The sequence below is a fragment of the Anopheles coustani genome, chromosome 2 (assembly GCF_943734705.1).
Source record: "Anopheles coustani chromosome 2, idAnoCousDA_361_x.2, whole genome shotgun sequence".
NCBI classification, from domain to species: domain Eukaryota; kingdom Metazoa; phylum Arthropoda; class Insecta; order Diptera; family Culicidae; genus Anopheles; species Anopheles coustani.
The window spans coordinates 80,982,110-81,003,199 of NC_071289.1; positions in this window are offsets into that span (position 1 = coordinate 80,982,110).

A 21,090-nucleotide genomic window follows, 5' to 3' on the forward strand; every position below is an offset into this window, starting at 1 on the left:
GACACCCATCAAACGACATACGGCGCACGTGCGCACTGGCAGGCGTAGGCGAAGAACGCCTTCATTGGAATGCGCCGGGAGACGTCGGTCGGGTTTTTTTTTCCCACCCCGAAACATCACGGGACGACGATGGGGCGAGAGTAGAAATTTGTGAATTCAAATAAACACATCTCTCTGAGAGGACGCACAGGGGTGGGGTTGGGGGGAATGGGGCCATGCAACTTGAAACATTCCATATATTCGTCATGTTGACAGCGCTTTGCGTGCGCTCCGTTCCGAATGACGCTCGTGCGCCACGAGTTAGCGCCAGGGTCCGTTAGAAGGAAGAAATTCGGAGTAAAAATGGTGCTTCCAACGCTTCAGGTGTACTGGTAGGAGGGGAGGGAGGAACCGTGGGGTCAGGTCAGCAAGGGTAACATCCACTTATGCTATCTCCCATTTTATTTATCCTTTTCTAAAGTACTTTATGTGAAACCTTCAGAAAACTCTGTTAGAGCAATACATTATTAATAAATGTTAACACGTTGACTGCAGGCCGTTTTTAGCACACTTTTTTAATTAAATTCTTTTTTAACATTTATTAAACTAACGGTTTTTGAAGGCTAAGCAAAAACTTAGCTTCTCAAAAAATTGATGTTAAATATTACTATAATTTTTATGTTGCATTTTCATTTATTTATGCGGCAAAAACATTTTAGAACTAATGACAGCTAGCTATCAAAAATGATAGCAATAGCAGTGAACGTGTTAATAAAATGTGTTTATTATTGTGTTTAATATTACTATAATATTTTAGGACTAATGACAACTGGCTATCAAAAATGATAGCAATGGCAGCCAACGTGTTAAACGAGTAACTTTTTACTTGCTTCTAATATAGTGCATTTATAATTCTAAGTGAATAATTGCACTACATCAAAACACAATGGGAAAAAATGTAGTTTTTCGTGTTGATTGAAAATTCTAGCTTGTACGTAAGGACTTATTTTGAAGCATTGTCACAAACATTTCAAATGCGGAATAAGTTATCAACCATCGACCAGAACAAAAAATCTAGGGCTAAGACTAAGCTTAAAATTGCATGACGTTTAAAATCAACATTAATGTTTCCAAAAGTTATGGTAACCACTTATTTTTTATAGAATGCTGAATGAAGATACATTAAAATGTGTGACAATATTATCGCATATTGATTTTTGTTTGTTTTTCGAGCATAAATAAATTGGCCTACTAAGTACTATTTTAACAAGATATTTTTCTACATTAATTGTAGCGAAATACGTCAGGATAAGCATTTTTTTAAAAGTTGTTAATGCTATTAAAAGTGGTTGAGTTTTCATTTTTATATACCAATTTTTGAAACAAAGTTGTAGCGAAATAGTTGAAGTAATGAACAGATCATTGAATTTATGTTAATTTCATCATCGCAACTTGTAAAATAAATCTATCGACCCATTTCTCGCAATGTAACTGAAGCATGTAATTAAAATGCGTCCACTTTTATCTGCCGCAACGTTCGGATGTAAACTCTCGGCATGCAACATGTTTAATTTGAGTGCACTTTGATCTAACGTTAGTGGACCGTTTCGGTTCGTACTGCACCCTTTCCCCCGTGCGCCATCCAAAATCACCTTCATCCCTCATCCATCATCGGCTCGTGGTGAAGTTGGTGGAGTTCCTCCGTGGTGGTTACGGAAATTTCGCAGCACTTAAACCAAACCAAGGCCACCCGCTGTCGTTCGTCGATCGCTTTACATGTCTTTCGATCACACGTTGATCGGACGGAGGAGAGAGCAAGGTGGGAAAAAAGCGATAAACCAAGGCGAACCATTTTCTCCACATTCGCCTCATGCATTTCCTTCCCATTCGCGACGTGTGCGTGTTGTTTTTTGCTACCTCCCAGGGTGTCTGTCATAATCGTGCGTCGGTTCTAAATTTACAACGACCTTGCCGTGGCACGTGTGGGCGACCAACGGTGGAGTGTTCTAATTCTGGACACGATTTTATTTTTGACTCCAAGGATGTGTGTGACCGTATTTTTCTTTTCCATTTTTGCGATCCAAAAAACCTCCTGCCCGGAACCGCCTCGGTCCCGGTGTGACGGATTCATTTTTGGAGCCCCAAAATTAGATCATCCATGCCGCATTTTTCCTTGTTCCACCACCTGCATCCCACCTTTCGCTCGGCTCGACTTTGCCGGGATGAAGATGATGAGTAATGCTTTTAATAACCGAAAGCGCGCGTTTAATATTAATTCCTTCAACTCTCCGTTTTTCATCCATCTGTCTCGACGGTCGGAAAGGTTTTGGCGGGCGAGCATCATGATTTGTTTGTTTTCTCTCCGCCCGCCACCTCTTCTGCCGCGACAGACGGCGGTGGCGTCAAAGGCAAAAACCCAGACCACGGCCGGACAGAAGACAGAGAGAAAAGAGAAAAGAAAATGCCGCCACCCGGTGGTGGTCGCCGGAAAAGGTCGTCGGCGGGATGGACGTGTGACCTGCGTGTCGGAACCATATCGCACCCCATCAGCATCAACATCCCAACTTATCGTGGGACTCCCGCGCAACGCGTTGGTGTGCCGCCAAACATGGCGGACGGTGGGGGGGGCCGATCGAGGAAACGTTTACCGAAAACAAAAATACGGTGGCGCGACAGCGCGCGTGTTGTTTCGAGCGACTTTCGCGCGATTAATAATCGCTCCGTTTAACCGATGGGGGAGAGGCGGGGAGGGAGGCTAGCCCGGTGGATTAAGACAACGGGACGGGGGTCGGTGCCGGTCGGTTTGCGTTGGCGTCTTTATCTCACGATCGCGATGCGCCGGACGGCGCCTGGGGGAGACACTGGATCTGGCCGGACTTCGGCCGGGGAAACCCGCACGGGCCGACGTTCCCGGTATGCTAATTTATTGCTAATTTCATTCAGAATGCGCCGCACCGGGTTTGCAGTAAACGACCGTGTTGTCGGGGTTGTCGGGCGGGAGAAAAATTAGCTGATTTAAATACAACCACTCGTTGAGGCGAGGGGCCGGAGTGTCCGCAAGGGCTTCCTCCGATGAGTCACTTCGGGTTGGTGAAGCTGCGTGATGTGCTCGAGCTTGGGGTGCGCTTCCGAGAATACGATCACGGGCTTAATGGTTTCGATTACACAACGGTCGCCTTCAACGACATTGTGAGTAACTGGTACGAAATTATTGAATTTCTAAGTGCTTTTAATAATTAGTGACCAACGTGATAGGAAGTGGAAAATTAAAAACGATGGAATATATAAACCGTACAGGTTTATTGATTGAGGTTAGCGATAGAATATTCCTTATTCATAATGTTTGAGTCATAGAAACAGATGCTATTTGAAGTTGGAATATACCAACAAATAAATGGAAAAGGACTTGTTCTTTCTTCAGGACGAATAAAAAACTTATCAATAAGAGTTTGTCTCACCAGACTTTGAAATAGCTCATCAACTTCTGCTTCTTACGCATCTGTGTTTGACTCTTACTCATCAGTTTTTATCTCTTCTATATCAATTGTTTAGTTTTTATCTCCTGTTTATCTATTTTGTCGTCTAATTTCAATGAACATGGAGATTATTGAATTCAATTTGAATTAAAAATTATATTACAATGCCTGCTACGAAAAGAAAATCATCCGAAATGAGAAACAAGGTAAACGTTTGACACTGACAAAAAATTAAATAAGGCAAATGGCATTTAGTTCAAGATATTCAGATACCTAAAAGTAGATAACGACGAGGAAATTAGTGATGCGTTAGAGACATACTGTTTCTAAAACAGGCTTCGAAGAAATAACATTTGTCAAGCTACTTGAAAAATAGTGTTTGTATCAAAGTTTAGTGTGAGCTTGACAAAATCAAACATAATCTATTAAGATCCTGTTTGGGGAACAACATTATTATTCGCTTCTTCCGGATCAAAGGTAATTTAAAGTTTAACTGCAACTAAAACAGACACTCGCTGTCAATCCTTCACAGCATCATAACTTTCTACTCATCCAGCGGTTGCTCGATCGCGATCGATCGAATAAAAATAAGTACCCAAGACCTATTGTCGAGTGGTTTGGAAGAAGACCAAAAGTCTCAAATCCGGTCCACGCAACGGTGTGTCACCACGCGCGCCGTCGAATCGAACAAAACGCAACCCCCGGTGTTCCGCTTAGTCCGGCAAGGCCAAAAACGAGCTGACGATGATCTCGTTCCGTCCGGATGATGCAAAATAAAAAAATAAAAAACAGAAGCGACAAAACCACCGGATAATCCACCGAACCGAGCGTGCCGCGGTGATCCCGGCGCAGGGTTAGGGGATTGAATTTCAAATATCGTTTAAAAGCAATAAATTTTCGGCACTTCTAGTTTCGGCCGAAAATAAATTAAATCCACTCCGTGGTGCCGGCCCGGGTTGTGTTGGATTGCGTTGGCCAGTTTCGTTCGCACCAGCGACCTTTCCCGTTTGTCGGAGTCGGCCAAGGCGCGCTCGGGGTGGGTTCCGTGGGATGGTGGTGCGCGTTTGTCGGTGAGTTTGGGGATTTTTTTTTTCTCTCGACACTCGCGCGGCACATGTCGATGCCGATCGATGCCGATCGCTACCGCAACGGGAAGTAGAGACAAATAGTACTATAGGGGCGGAAAAAGAACGAAGGACTGACCGACCGACCGACCGTTCAGCGATGGTTTATTTAAATATTGGTTCCCGACGACGCCACCGCCATTTTCCCCGTCACATTAAACATGCCCGCCGCCCCAGGGACCCCCCCCCCCCCTCTCGATCGGCCTATAAATAGTCTATAAAATCTAAATTTGACGAAATGGTTTCATAAATTAGACACCCGCCGCGATTCGGTGGACGACGCACCGGGGAGAGGGAAACGAAGTGGCGCGACGTCGACGGAGTCAGCTTCGAGATGGATCGCATTTTTCGATCGCACACGCCAGCCATGCCCGCCGCACTGGCCAGAATTGGTCACTTTCCCGTGGCGGGGTTTTTTTTCTTGCGGAGCAAATGTGGCAACTCGTGAGCGCAAACTCGTGTGTCTGCGTGCCACATGCCGGGAGGTTTTTCGCCCGACAAACAAACATCTATGTGCAATCGAAGCCAACGGGAAAACAAACAGGAACGGAAAAAAAATAAAACCCTCCCCAATGATGCCTGCAAATTGAGGACGAGCGCGCGCGCAACAAATAAAAAAACAAACCGAAAGGGAAAACGCCGGCCCGGGCGTGGAGACGGGAATTAAGTTGATCCAACAAATCAACGACGGCTCACCGGGCAGTGGACAGCCCAGTGGAAAAATAAATGGGTAGACCGAAGACTCATCGCGGGAAAACATGCATGATGTTTGCAGGTGATACGATAAATAACTTTTTTTTCCACATTAGTGTTATTGCTGCTAGGTTTTCGTGTGTTTAGCGTTTTGATCGACGGAGAAGATGACCAGATATGATCGGTGTTAGACCATTGAGTTGAGTGGTTGTTAATCTGGCTTTGTAGAGCATGTGAATTTTTTAAAAGTTATTGCATGTTGTGGAAAAGTAAATTTTGTCAAGGCTTGCTTTGATTTTAAATAAAAATTGTGTTTAGATTTGTAAAGTGTAACTCCCTACGAATATAAATATATGAGGATCATCAATATTTTTGAAACCCCTTGATGTTTTTGTTAACAAAATTGAAAAGTTTCTTTTTTATCTTACATTAAATAGCTCGATTAAAACCCCCTTTTTAGGCATCGTCGATGAAAATGCAAATTCTTAGAATGTTTTTCCATTCGATTGTCTATTATTATGAACGAAAGGGGATCCCTAACTCGTGCCGCAAACGTAGTTACAAAATAAATTCAAATGGGTTTCGATGACGTTACACGTTCAATATTCTCAGAAGCAAACGTAACAGATATGAACTGGTTTTAAAGCTATTCGTGTCGAAAAGGAAGTGAAGGTTGGTTCGAGGGAATATGAAAAACAGCGTGCGACCACTTAACCCTCTCCCCGGTCGGGGTGGTAGAGAATGAATTAAAAACATAAAATCAACTCGTGCCGTTCGCCATGCGTCAAAAAGGCGCGCAAATTCACTTCAATCGACTCTCGCGTGTACTAAACACCTCGTGGTTTATCCCTCTTTAAAAAAAAACAACAAACGCGTGGTCGAGGGAAGTGGAACGGGAGCTGGGGCTTAGTAATTGACGTGCTTACGTGCACGCTGTCCGAGTGGCCCGGGATCGTGATGACAGATTGATATCCGAGACCCTGAGAGATGTGCGCACCGGGTGATGGAAATGACCGGTTCGCGTAAGTGCGGCACAGCAGCCTGCCACCCTTTTGGGTCCCGGGGTCCGGCTTCAAGCCCCGTGATAAAGCAATAAATTAAAAGTGGCCCCTCCTCGGACCCGCCCGGACTTGAAACGGGCGGAATGACGGTTGTGAGTGCAAATTCTGATTCCGTTCCGTCGCGTCTCGCCAGCAAAACCGTGGCCTTCGGTTCCCCCCTTCGCGACGTTTAAGAATGGGGATGGGAAGCCTTCAAAGTTGAGTGCATTGCGGTTCCTAACGGCAGGTGACACGAAAAGGGTGGTCCCGGGTACCTTGGCCCGCGGGCACGTTTCGGGATTGTTGCAAATAAATTTTAATTAAAATTACCAAAATGATTCATCAATAGTTGGAACAAGCTGACCTAAATCGAAATGCTGACGGGTGAAGCCGGGAACGAACGAATGGCCACACGGTACGCACACACCGACCAGGCTCGCAACCCTCCTCCATAGACCGGGAACGATAAATTAATAACGATCGTTCGATCATCTCGATCGAAGATGCAACTACGATCGCCGTGCAGCGGGCTTACTTTTAATTAAGCTCGGGTTACACCCCGTCCGCGGTTCCAGAGTGCAGTTTTGGGGCACATTTTAGGGGATGTTTTATTGCCGGGGTTAATCCCAGTTTTTCAATTTTCCCCCAAACCTACGATAGCGATCTTATCGGAACGGCAGGCCGCCTGCTTCCTATCGAATCGATCGAACCGATCGTGTGTTTTATGATGTTCGATAATTTGGTAAATTAATTGCGGGAAGTTTATTATTATTCCGCGTCCTTCGTCCTTTTGCTGGTCAGTTTTGGAAACATAAAAAAATAGACTCTAGGGCAATGTTTAATTTTATTTTTCAATCATCGTCTCATTTCCGGTGATGAAACGGTACGTCTTTAGAGGAGTTTTCGATTTTCCGCGACCCGTTTTCTACTCCGCACTCGTGCTGAACATAAACACGAGACGCAAAGGCAATGAAAATCGACACGAGCAGCGAATGCAGATTTGTGCAAAGCTATAAAACCGGGCGAATGACGATAAATCATTCGTCCACCAGTCGAATATGACGCTAATACCGATTTCCGTTTCTTCGGTGCAGCCGACAAACGGCGTCCGAATCCGTGGGAACACGCGTCGCAGTACGTAGCAGAGACTGCAACAAATTGCAGAGGCTAAGGAATGCAAAACGTGGTGTAGGAAGAGAAGAGAACGTCAAACCGTACGTCCCTTTCTGAAACAAAGCATTAATGAGCTCAAAATGGGAAAACATTTTTAAATTACCGGAACACCCAGGTGTGCGGTTTTTTGTTCCCGTATGCGTTTTTGTTTTCACCGTTTTTGGCAACATCATTCAGCGAATGGTTTCTTTTCCTTGGGGAAAAGTGCATTCAGTGCATAAATGAGCGCCGAGATCAGTGATGTTTTTTTGTGTTCCTTTGCCGAGAAGAACTTTTTATTTATTCCAACGAACACATCAAGATTCGTTCGTCGGTTCCGGGAACAGTAGAAAAAGCCATCCAGCCTCACGAGCATGAAAGGTTCGGTATTCCTACAGCGCGAGCCCGTGTCATAATTTATGACACTTGGCATGATCAGGAAGACACGCCAAACATACGACTCCAAATGATCCTCGCTGTTTCCTGCAACCGAGCAAACTTATTAACAGAAGCATTCCGAACCCCTGTTTTTCTGATTAGAAGTTTGGCAGGGATTGTGAAAAGGCCGAATTCGTTTGTCAAACATAAAAAAAAGAAGGAAACATTAACTTAACAGGAACATTTAACAAAAAGCAGTTAAACCGAAGGTACATGCACGCCGCTAGGGACGGTTTAATTTCGTGTCGCTTTCGGACACTCGAACTCCTTCGGTGGTGGTCCATCTATTGTGGTGGTCGTGCCGTGCGAAAATACGAAATTTTTACCAACCAACCCGCGCGCGCATAAAATGGTCAATAAAATGGAGCAAAACACGGGGGTGCGGGGCAAGCGGGGTGTAATAAAAAACTGTATTGATTAATCGATATTTTATTTTGAAGATAAATCTTCCCGCGCAACGGACGCACGTTGTGGGCAGAAAGGTGGGATAGGAGTCGTCCGACAGAGACTCCAGATGGCTCGCGATGGCTCGTGTGACGATCGAAAAATGACTCCGTTCGGGTGAGGCGATCCTTGGACGGGAAGGAGACGTTCGCAAGATTGCGTGACATCCGCAAGAATCATCCCTTTGTGGACGGAAAGATCGTGTGGGTTCTTTAAAAAACCGTGTTCTTTAATTATCGAATGTTAATTAGTTTGCCCGGAGGAATTGGACGGACGGTGGGTTTTTGTATCGCATGCGAGGATTGGTTTTCATTCGTGGACGATTCTTTATAGCGAATACAAATGGGAATTTAATAATTTTTCATCCATTTGTTTCTTTTTGGGATATTTTTTGAATATTTTGTTACCCAAGCTTTGTTTTAAAAGTTCAGTAATTTTTAAAGAAGTAAGGCAAATATCTAATAAGATATCGTGAAGCAAGAAAAACCACGCCCAAATCGGTAAATTTATCCATTTGGTTCTTTATGGAATATTTTTTGAATGTTTTGTTACCCAAGCTTTGTTTTAAAAGTTCAGTAATTTTTAAAAAAGCAAGTCAAATATCTAATAAGAGAAAATGTTTAATGAAAAATCCCTGTTAAAGGGCAGCTGGTACCGTGAAGCAAGAAAAACAACGCCCAAATCGATAAATTTATCTATTTGTTTCTTTTTGGGATATATTTTGAATGTTTTGTTACCCAAGCTTTGTTTTAAAAGTTCAGTAATTTTTAAAAAAAAGCAAGCCAAATATCTATTTAGGGAAAATGTTTAATGAAAAATCCCTTTCGAAGGGCAACTGGTACCGTAAAGCAAGAAAAACCACGCCCAAATCGATAAATTTATCCAATTGTTTCTTTTTGGGACATTTTTTGAATGTTTTGTTACCCAAGCTTTGTTTTAAAAGTTCAGTAATTTTTAAAGAAGCAAGCCAAATATCTATTTAGAGAAAATGCTTAATGAAAAATCCCTTTCGAAGGGCAGCTGGTACCGTGAAGCAAGAAAAACAACGCCCAAATCGATAAATTTGTCCATTTGTTTCTTTATGGAATATTTTTTGAATGTTTTGTTACCCAAGCTTTGTTTTAAAATTTCAGTAATTTTTAAAGAAGCAAATCAAACATTTATTAAGATAAAATGCTTAGTGAAAATTCCCTTTCAAAAGGGCAGCTGGTACCACGTGAAACAAGAACAACACCGCCCAAATCGATAAATTTAGCTCCACCTCGCCGCTGGCCGGTATGTCAAAGGTGCACCGGAAGTGGTAACATTTTCCGACCGGTCCGGTTTCGCGACCACTCCGAAAGCAACAAATCAATCGTGCCAACGGGCCGCGCGAATCCGTGGCGCACGATGTGACAGACGCCAATTTAAAATAGATCGACTGATGTTTCGTCGTCGTCGTCGGGGACGTCGTTTTTTTCAATTTTAATTTTGCTCGCTTTCTTTAATTAAAAAAAAAAAAAAGAAAAACTAAAAATCATGTCAACATGATGAATTCGTCCGGGCCTGGCCAGCCGCGACACCAAGCCGAAGCAGCAGCTATTTTCAAACATGTTCCTGGCCGATCTGCGCCAACGGTGTGCAACGTGAGAACTTTTCCGCACTGAACGAAAAGGAGAGAAAACCTCCCTTCGCCCTATGACATTTGGTCGCGCTGTTTAATGATCGGTTTGCATCGGAGGGCACCCGTTTTCCGGCGCGATAAACGAGGCCAGACGCGTTCGATCGTCGTCTCGAAGTCCCTAAGACCCCCCCCCCCCCCGCCCTCCCAACTTCGGTCCCTCAATCGAGGGGGTTTTTAGGGTTGCGATCGCAGGCTGCACCAGACATCAAGACGACCGCGCCATGATCGGCTTGCATAATAATGCAGCCCAAGAAGACGTGGTGTCGCACGGTGTGTCTGACCGACGGGACGGTCGCTGGCCGGTTTCCAAAATGAATCAATTTCCTTCAGCTCACGCCTTGGACGGAAGGCGGGACGACCAACAGGAGGTTCTGGGAACGATTTGCTTTGGCCCAGATCGAGATCGTGGAGTATTTTTCGTGTTCGGCCAGGCGCTCATTAGTGGTAGCCGGTTTTCGCTTTGCATCCATCGATTTTTTGAGTTCATCCCATTCCCTAGGACACGTGGCTTGTTCAGTTCAACTTTAGCATTTTCACTCCGGACGGGGTTTTCCTTCGTGTATGAATTGAGGATTTCTAAAACTTGCATGTTTTAATTAAATTTAATGTTTACTGTATGTTTAATTGCCCGAAAAAATTACTCCCAATAATTTATTTGTTTATTTTGATCGTTAATTTGCTCGCCAAAAATAATGACATATTTTTAGCAGGAAGTAAAAGATATCAAAATTTTAACCTGAGAAAAACGATTCTCATGATTTATGAAAGAGCTATTTGTTAACTTTAAAACGAGTACTAGAATACTACATTCCTCAACCTCGTGCGGACGTCAACGAGTATCGTCTCTGGCCGTCCCCCTCTCTCACCTTCGCCCTCTAACATTTCCTCGTTTTCCCTGACGCACGGCGCGATAATTTGACAGCTAACGAGACGCTTAGAATAACCTCACCAGACCCTTCGGAGTTTGACGGCGGGCGCGAACGGGGGAGGCCCGGGGTTAGGAGACTTTATTTTTACATTTTTCTCAATTAGCTCGCCAGTTCATTAGAAGTAGTGTCGAATTTTCCCGACCACCACGACTCGGCCCGGCGCATTTTCCTGCCCGTGATTTTCCACCCGAATGACGCTCGAGGCGAAAGGAAGGTGAACAAAAAAAACAGTTCCCATTTTCCGCCACAGACTGGCCGTCTTGCGAGCGTGTGTGGCCACGGTCGGGAAAGCGAAGGGGGAGGGGAAGTGAGATGGAGCAGGAAAATCGTTCCGATGGTGCGTCGTCAAACACGCGTTCCCGATCTTCGGAACAAATGACATTGTCTTCGGAACGGGGGGACGATTTGAAGCATCCCTCTATGTCTGCCCCGAAAGATTTCCCGACACGCACAAACGTACACACGCGCACACACTCATTAGCGCTGTTGTTCCGCGACCATTTTTCATCATATTTTACGGCACGGGGAAATATTTCACGAATTTTGTTTTGCTATCGAAATTTGTTTGTTTCAAAGCGCTCGGTGCGACGTATTGTGCGCGCACCCCCTTTCGAGGGGCGGAAAAAGGGGGAGGGGTGTGGCTGGCTGGATGGTGGAGCCGTCCATCGTTTGACGCGTGGTTGTCCGTTTTTCCGCCGGGCCGGGTTCTGCTTCGCGTGACCGATGCGGGTGCGGATTTCATCGCACATTACGCTGACAGCGCGACGATGTGTGAAAAATAGCGTCGTCGTCGTCGTCGTCGTGTGGTGGGAAAATCTACGCACTTGTTAAGCCCGGCCACCCTTCCCGGGCAGGCCGGAAGGTCCCCTAGCCACTCCGCAGTTCGAATGATCGATGCGAGCGAAAACGTTCTGCGGGAAACTAGCGCGAGCGGGAAAAAAGACCACAAGACGCCGATCGTGTCGCGGTTCAGAGCAGAGACGCCGGATTAACGCAATCGTGACCAGCTGGCATATATGGGGGCTGGGGCTCGCCGGGAAAAAAACAAAAAAAAAAAAAAGGGAGCAACAGCAGCTGTAGCAATCCGTCACATGGGGCGCGAACGGATTGATGAATTTATCGGCAGTGGCTTTAGCGCGCTCGGTTTGGGAGATGGATTTAAGTTGGTTGCATTTTTCCTCGCCGAGACCGGGTGACCTAATAGCGAAGGCCCTGGCACGAGTACGTTAACGAGCAAATACTTTTCCACACCCTCCCGAGTTACTGCGGGCAGCGAGCGGCATCGGGACACTTGGTTGGACTTGATGATGGTCGATAGGTGGCGCATGTCAACAGATGGTTTTATCTTATCGCTGACTCAATCAAAGCTGTCCAATTGATACCGTCCCACTTCTGTCAGAGACAGACGAGAGTATTTCGATGAAATAGTTCAAGTGGGGATTAAATCTCGCACAAAACGCGTTGGCGTGACTTACAGTAAATCTTTTATTTTTAACACAAGTTTCCCTAACAACTCCTCTTCGCTCTTATCTAAACAAGAAATAATCATCAACTCGAATTTTAAACAGCAACAACGTTGAAGCTTAAATTTTATAATAGTAGACGTAACATTTAAGTTTTTTTTTAAATAACATAAATAGTTCCTGAAGAATGTTTTTCAGAAACATTTCGTGTGATCTTCATCTGCAACCAATAATGTCTACGATTCAATTCCAATGTTTATCCGTTTGCATTTAGTTCTTGTTTGTCCTCAATGAATGGTTTCGGTTACATAGATCAAACTTCTATGCACATTAGACAAAATGGTTCATGAATTTCGGCTTCCAAGGAACACAAGGATTTTCTCTGCATCTTAGAAAATAACGAAATCTGAATGCCCTTAACCAGGCGTCACCACAAATGCTCAAACTATTCCCCAAAGTCAAACAAGTCCATCACAGTGACGATGACAGCATCAGGGTCGAACCGGCAGCGCTGGTGCCGGGAATTTGTCAGCTTCTGGTCATGCTTCTCGAAGGCGGAAACCCCCACAACGCAACCTCAAAGCAGCGGGTTTCCGGAGGTGTTTGGAACCGAGCTAACCGAGCCGAGAACGTGATTCGTTCCGGTCTCCGGTCCGTTCCCGAGGGCACCGAGGGAAATTCTCCGAACGCAGCAGCAACGCCGGAGCTTCGCATCGACCGGTGGAGCGCCTATGGTGCTAAATTTATCTGCTTCCAGTTGAGACCACGGACAATATTCGGCGAGGGCGGAATTCGTTCCGCTGCCAACCGGGAGGGCGATGGGAAACAACGGAAAACAATCGGCCGGAAACCACTCAATCCACCTCAGAGCAGAAAGAACAGAAAGGCATCGGCACGGCAGGGGGAGTCCGGGCTAGGAGCGACGCCCTGAAAGGGTCCCGCTCCGGGGAAGCCGGAAAATCTAGTAAATCCACCGAGGGTGTGGAAACAACACGGCCGTTTTGTTCACCAAACCACGTCTATGGGGCCAGGGGTTTGCCTTGGACCGTCGGGCAGGCGGGGGTCATCCAGGTCGGTGGCGAAGAAAAACAAAAACCAAGCAAAAAGGACGAAGGACGAGAGATAGCCATCCTGGTAGCGGCGATGTAGCAGGCAAAAAGGACCTCGGATGCAAATTGCCCTGGCTCGCGCGGCAGGAGGTCTCAAAGGATCTTCCTCACAGGACCTCTCTGCATCTCTTTCACCCCACGCACCATCCAACGAAGGTGCGAGCGAGTGAACAACATCCGTAATGGCTGGTTTTTGTTGTGTTAAGCCAGAAATGATAATTTTATGATATGGTTTTTATCATGTGCATTCGTTGCCAGCGTCTCCGTTCTCGCTCAGAAACAGGACAATCGGCCCAAGCGAGAAAGGGAACGCATCGCTAGGTGTAAAAAGGTTGGCCAAAGGAGATACGGTAAGCACTGCTGAGTTTACGGCCCCATCCTAATGGACCGCCAGTGTTCGTTTGAGGGTCATTCCGTCAGCACAAAACGTTGTCAATCAACGCGTTTCTGTGTTTCGTTGCGAGGCCTTGAGTTTAATGTTTACAAATGTTGGCTCTAAAACACAGATACACACACAGCCGGGCACAAAAACTGCAGTTCAAAGCTACTACGTTCAAAGAGAAAAACGATTATCACTAGTAGTGAACAGACTGCTGTTGTTATCCAAAGGACTCTCTTCTAGTAGGCGTTGGGAATTCTTTGAAATCCTTCTTCCGAAGGTCACGATAGAGAAGTATCGTTTTATGCATCTTAAAACAACCCGATTAAATCCTCAACCTTCAATGGTATCTCTTTATCAAAAACCTCTTTTCTTTTGCGTGTTTATTTTCGCTGCAAAGTGCAAAAAGCAAAACTGAAACTGATAAATCGTCCTCGAGCCACGTGAAATTGGAACGTTACTTTGTAGTCAACAAAACAATACGACAGTCCGCTCAGGTGCTAGGACCATTAAAATCGATCCCAAGTTTAATTATTTCCCCGACGCCGCTCCTTGCTTGATGGATCGGACTTCGGTTGACTCGATCGCGACTGGAAACGAGCGCTTGCGGATACCATTTTTCCCATTAACACATCATTCGTCACTGCTGCGAGCCATTGTTCGGCGGTAATGCGTATTTTTTCGCACATTTGCAACAGCAACAGGAGGAAAATTGGAATGCGATGCAGCTCGTCATGCGCGGCGCACCATTAAAGCTGCTGGCCAATGTATCAAAAGTCCGAAGTTCATAAACCGCCCGAATGTGAATCGTAAATCATGGCCCCAAACGGGGCAGCAGTGCGTCAGGATGCTCATGCGAGGGTCATGTGAAGCGTCCTGCCGAAGCTGAAGTTTCCCCTTTTCAGTTCCGCCCCAAACGGGGGACGTCAGTTTTGGCCGGGAGTGAGTTCGAACCGTCGGCGCAAGGAGGAAATATAAACTAAAAACGATCCGCGCGCTGTGCGGGTCATTCTCATCGTAAAAGTTCATCGATGCTCATCTTCGCCTCGATTTTTTGACGACGACAAAGAGGAGGAGTGCATCACGTGGATGGGAAAAATATACCTTCGGCAGCTACATCTGCGGACCCGCTCCAGGATCCACCATATGGGGAGCAGGGATAATTTATAACTATATTTTGATTGTTATTTATGGCAGAAATTAATATTTTTCGCATACACGGATTTTTCTCCCACCCCACCGATCCGGCCGGAAGGATCATGTTTCATTCCAGGGGCGTTCGAGGAGTCATTAACAGACTCGCTCGGAAATGTGAGTTTTATTCGGTGACTTCACTTCGATCACTCGTGGCTTTTTGGCTTTTCTTTTCGTATATGGTCACTTCTTTCAGAGACGGTCGGAATTGTGAAAGTTATAGTGCATTTATTCGCCGGTAATTTCACGACCTGTCACTGTTTGTTTGCGTTTCGGAATTGTTGCGCACGTCGAGGGCTAATTTGAACGTTCGACAGGTGGTTTTTTTTGGCAGCGAGACGTTGAAAATGAAGTCGTCAAAATGATGCCAGACAAAAAACAATGCAAATAAATCAAACAAGTGAATGAAATGGTAATTTAAAAAAAAGGAAAAACAACCAAATATTTGATTTATAGTTGATCACAATTTGGTTAATTGATTGGGTAACTAACTGACAGATACGAGTGTATCAAAATGGTCTCTAAAATATTTTAATATGTATGTTGCGTGTTAATACGAATAAAACCAGCACAAGATACCAAATATTTCTTAACCCAAATTAAAAAACGTGCAAACAAATTGCTACCTGCCACCAAAATGGAGAAATGGTCGTTGATGTTTCCAAATTTCATGCAAGTTTATTTTGCCATCAAGGTCTCAAACATGAATCCTTGTTGGCATTGACACCGATTGCAACGGTACATTTGCCAAAATGTCTTTACAAAGAGGATAAGTTGGCAAACAAGTAAAAAACAATATTTTTGCTAATAAAAAGCCAATTCCACAACACCGTTAGCGACGTCCGCCATTCTAACGGAATTCTTTGCAAAAATACACAACTGCAAACAGGCAAACCAAGCCACATAAAGTTTACTGTTTGTTTTTTTTTTCATTTGCCAAAACAGTTTGGCTGAAATTCGCAAACCCACATTTATTTGCAACTTCCTCCGAATGGAGTCTAATTTGCCATTTCTCGACGAGTTTAAATAACTGCTTCTCAATGCCATTTTGTACCTTCTTTTCTTTCTAACATCTTCTCACCTCGTTGAAATCTCAACCGTGCCCACCGGTCCAATCCTTCCGGCATATATCCCTTTTTCCCGAAGGATATCCCAAACGACGACGGGTTGAGCCCCAAACTCAGGGCCCCTAAAACTGGTGCTATAAAAATAAAACTATGAAAACCACCTTCTCTAACCCATCCCGGTGGAAAAGGGATGCCACGAGGTTCCTTTAATCCTTGCCAATAACAATATTCGCCATAAAGAGATAAAGAGATAGAGAAGGAGCATTTTCCCCCTTCGAGGCCGAGTGAGAGAATCCTTTCCTACTAAAGGATCGACGATCGACACCTACCTCTCTAAAGCTATCCTTTTTTCACCCCCTTATCCGAGAAGCACCACTACTTCACACACGCTCTCTCTCACCCTCAGGCGTTGTGGGCAAGAGTAACACTTTATAGCTACCATTAAGGTGGCGAATTGCCATTTTCAACCGGGCGTTCGCAAAAAGGGGAACCCGAAAGGATACGGCCGGCCGCCGGTTCAAAGGATTCTGTGGTGGTGGTGGTGGTTGTCGGAGCCGTTTATGATTTAATTGCGTTTGCAAAAGGTGCAAAATGTCAGGAGGATGGGTGAAAAGTGCATGCCAAAACCCCGGAAAGGGATAGTAGGGCTCGAGCCAAGCATGGAAGGCTGGCGAAAAATGGGTAACCTGAGTGGAACCACCAACACACACGCACGATCGAGGAAAAAGGGGGAAAAACAGGAAAAATTTGCATTCCATTGAGCCTCACCGGGAGAACCGGGATCGGGTAGGTAGAGGGGTGACGAGTTTTACGATCCATTCCCGGCAATAAAGTATTGCAATTTGGCAAAGTAAGAGACACAGTGTGTTTGCGATTTGCCAAATACCAAAAACGGATTCGGAGAAGAAAGTGCGCGTTTGAGGTGAGCGAAAGAAGAAAGAAAATGACAGCCCTTGGGTGCTAGGCTATCCTTTCGCTTTTACGGCACCGACGGGGTTAAAAGGGAGACGATCCCGGCAAAGGCAGGAAGAGGACCCGAGAAAAGCGATCCTCCGTGCGAAAAGCAAAGGGCTTAATGAATTCATTTGCAAATTTATGGCCACCATTGTGACTTTCGGCACACGTTGGTGCCGTGTGAGGCAGTGTTGGTGTGTCATCTTACTTTATTTCCTGGCGGCTAAGGAAACCGAAAAGTGGAGGACAATTCGTTTTTGGATAAACCAATCAAACACACAAAGCATGCACGTGGATTTTGGAAGGCAAAACTAACAAAACATGTTTGAAAATGTTGTTAGTTGATTTTTTATGGGAAAATTCATCAACATAGAATGTTTTTTCTTGAGTTATTTGGTACTATCTTTCAGAAATGTACGAAAGCATTTTTTCACAAAACATAGTCATGTATCATTGATGAAATTTCAATCAGTCCCGCTAAATATTTTAATCCAAATTTAATTTCCACTGTTCTTAATCACAAATCAAATAACACGACACACTATTTATTACGCGGGGGTCCGCGACAGCCGAGCGGTAGCGCCGGTTAGAAAATCGGCCCATGAGCGCCGGGGCTCACCACCTCGACGGCGTGGGTTCGAATCCCAACCGAGACCGGACCGTCCCCTGTACGAGAGGACTGACTATCCACGTACAACAGGGAAACAAGTCTCGTAAGCCCTTAACGGGCAGGCATGACCATGAGGTCGTAACGCCAAAAAGAAGACTATTTATTGGTTGTCATAGAAACATTTAATACTCGGATGTCAATCTTTCACGTTTCGAACGAAGTATAATTTCCGAATGCTAAATTCTCCTGAACCAAAGGCAGAAATCGCACCCATTTCGTGCAGAAAGGGTTTTACTACATCCTCTGGAAAAAGGGTTAGAAGTTTGACAACTGACCCCGACCGGCAGAACTCAGCTAGCTATAAAAGTTTCCGGTAGCTAAATGTCGTACTGATTGGCTAGCTGATAGTTTGATTACGGTTCCCAGAATTCCGATATCCTCCGGCCAACGATGGGTGAAGGTGTCGGCAACCCTTTCCCTTGATGCGGTTCTTTTTTTTCCCCAAAATTCGGTGCGAATTTCTAACCCTCTCGTTAACCCTTTGCCGAAACGTACGGAAGCCTAATAGAGCGATCGTAAAAACGTGCGGCGTACTGAGCGTATGCAAAATGTCAAACCGACCGGTTGTGGCTGCAGCTGACCGCGCACCGGCCACGATCCGGCGGTCGGGATTAGCTGCACCCGTTGGTAGATATTTAAATTAGAAAAGAAAAGGGTTAACAGGATTAGCACCGTTTAGGGCAATAAATTTGTTATCGCCTTGCGCTTGGCCGGTAGTTGGAAAGGATGCCTGCGACGATGTTCCAGGAGCGAGTCGTCGCTTGCCAGCCTGGAAGCCATGTCTCGGTGCTTAGAAGAGACGGGCAGGACTCCCGGGGGAACCGCGGTGGTGCCTGGGGCTGCCGCCCCGAAACGGGATTAAGCGCGTCAAAGGATTGCCGAAAGCCGCACGCCGCCGGTTGGCCAAGGGAAAGGGTTGTGGACCCGCGTGACACCGGCGATGCGAATCTAATTATTTGACAAACCGGCCATAAACGACGAATGGCAACCGGTGCTACCGAAAAACAACACGGGCAAGAAATTAAACCAGAGACCGGGGCACGTTGAAACAGGCACACATTCCTGTGGGCCGATCCAGCCCGGGGAGGAACCTGTTTACGATGGCTTTAGCGGCGGTGCTGGCCCGAACGCTGCAGGGATGAACGGGTTAATCCTATTATTATGACCCCTTCGGAGCTGCAGGTTAATCCTTTCGTACCCGCCGAAGCCTGACCGGGCGTCGCTTTTATTACCCGCCGCCGTCTTCCAGATAGTTTCCTTACCAGTTTTTTTTTTTCTTCGACTTCGAAATCTCATTAAAATTAACCGAAATCTTCGACTCCGACACGGTGCACGGTGAGGCCCCGGTGGCCAGATCAGCTAAACCCCTTTTCCGCTCGACGGTAGCCGAACACGTCGTTAAAAGGATTATCTCTTTATGGGCTGGCCGCAATTTTTCCCGCAGTCCTGTCAAGCGAGCCGATCGGCCGAATCCTTTCTGGCCATACCCTGCCAGGATAGATCCGGCCGCCGGAGGGGGGACCGGTGGCCAGGGAGGCGCTGGCTGGACTATAATTGCCCGAGAAACATTTTTCACTCCCAGCAGCAAGTTGTGCTGCTTGATTGTGCTCGTTTTTTTCCCCTCAACCAATAAAGAAAATAGACGTGCGTCAGGCTCGTGATCGTCTTTTTGCACCTCGAAAACAGGACTGGTTCATTTGGAGTGAACGTTAAAAAATTAATAAAACTACACAACGATTAAAAGGGATTAGTTAGGAGATGGAATACGAGGTTGTTGTTTTTTTTCTTGCCCAAACAGAAAACGCCGGCATGTCGATATTTACACGACGCATTAAAAACAAACCAGCTTCCAGAACCAACCTACAACCAGCTGGATGGAAAAAAAGTCTACAAGCGATGAAACTGAACCTATTTATGCTCAACCCGTCGCCGCCGGTATGAAGTTTCAAAAAGTACTGGCACAATGTTTTCGTTGCTTTTTTTTCTTAGCCTTCGCCCATCCTCACACGCTCCAGGGGGAACTAAGCAGATGAAATTAACACAAAACGCAACCACAGTATCATGTGTTGCCGGTCCCGCCAAAGGCCCCGAGAGAGCGCATCCCGGCAACCCGCGATGGTAGTGGTTACGCCAACGCGCAACGCGGACATAAAAATAACAGCGCCAAAACGCCAACACGTGCACGCCGCAGTCGTGTTTGTTTCTTGCCTCGCTCGGTGGCCGCTGCACGATTGAGCGATTCCGAAGTGACACCCAGGGCCGCGCCGCTTGATGTCATCCGTCGTCATCTGAAGTGGTCCCCGGCGTGGCTCCCGGCACCGGGACGAGTTCGAGTTGACGTCGAGCTCGAAACGCAAACAAAACGGTCAGAGCAACGGGAGGAACCATGTGCCGACATCAGCGCCCAGCGCCGGAAAATCGTTCTCGGTGTGTGGACGGCCTTTCCCAGAGGGCCGTGGATGGTGTAAAGCCGCACATGTGTGCGCACTTAACACGCTACGGAAACGGCTCACCAGCACCGAGGAGTCGTTGGAGGGACTGGCAAGACTAAACACTAAATGTGCCGAGACAAGGAAACGGTTTTCGGCCAGATTTTACGCATGAGTTCACTTTGGACGACCGTAATGAGATGGAAATGCATGGTTGATAGCTTGTTCTCTGCATGAGTCACAAATGGAGTTGGCCACACTCTGTGCGAGTGTTGGAAAGTGTGAAGGAGTCAAAAAATAACTCTGTAACATATGGTCGAGAGGAGGTAGAATAAGGTTTTTGACACATTTCTTCTTGAGTATTACAATCCCAAATGGACAAACATAACTTTAACTCATATACAATAATTGAATGTCCTGCAATACTTTAAAATACTTCACCATAACGGAGAGTTATGATTGGAACATGGTGTAAAATAGGCAACAGAGTCAAAGAGCGACGACATCACTACAAATATAGTCCTCAGTAATAATTAAAAAGACTCTCATAAGACGAAAAACACAATACACAATGTAAAACGATCGAATGGACATGAAACATCTGCTCGACATAGATCCTCCAACAACGGACTGCTCGCCATTGAAGCATGATTCATAATCAATTACAACCGAACAGCTTACCGTCTGGTTACAGCCATTCTAAGAGTGTCCTTTTGTGCCCGGTTCCATCCAGTGACTCCCGGAGAGGAGAAAAAAGGCTTGCTGGAAGGACATCGTACGCCGAACGTGTACCATCATGTTCAACAAGCCATTCCTACAAACGACTTACATCGGCACTCCTCAGCCGAAGGGCGAAGGACAAACGACAGCTCGTCCCGTCCAAAGTG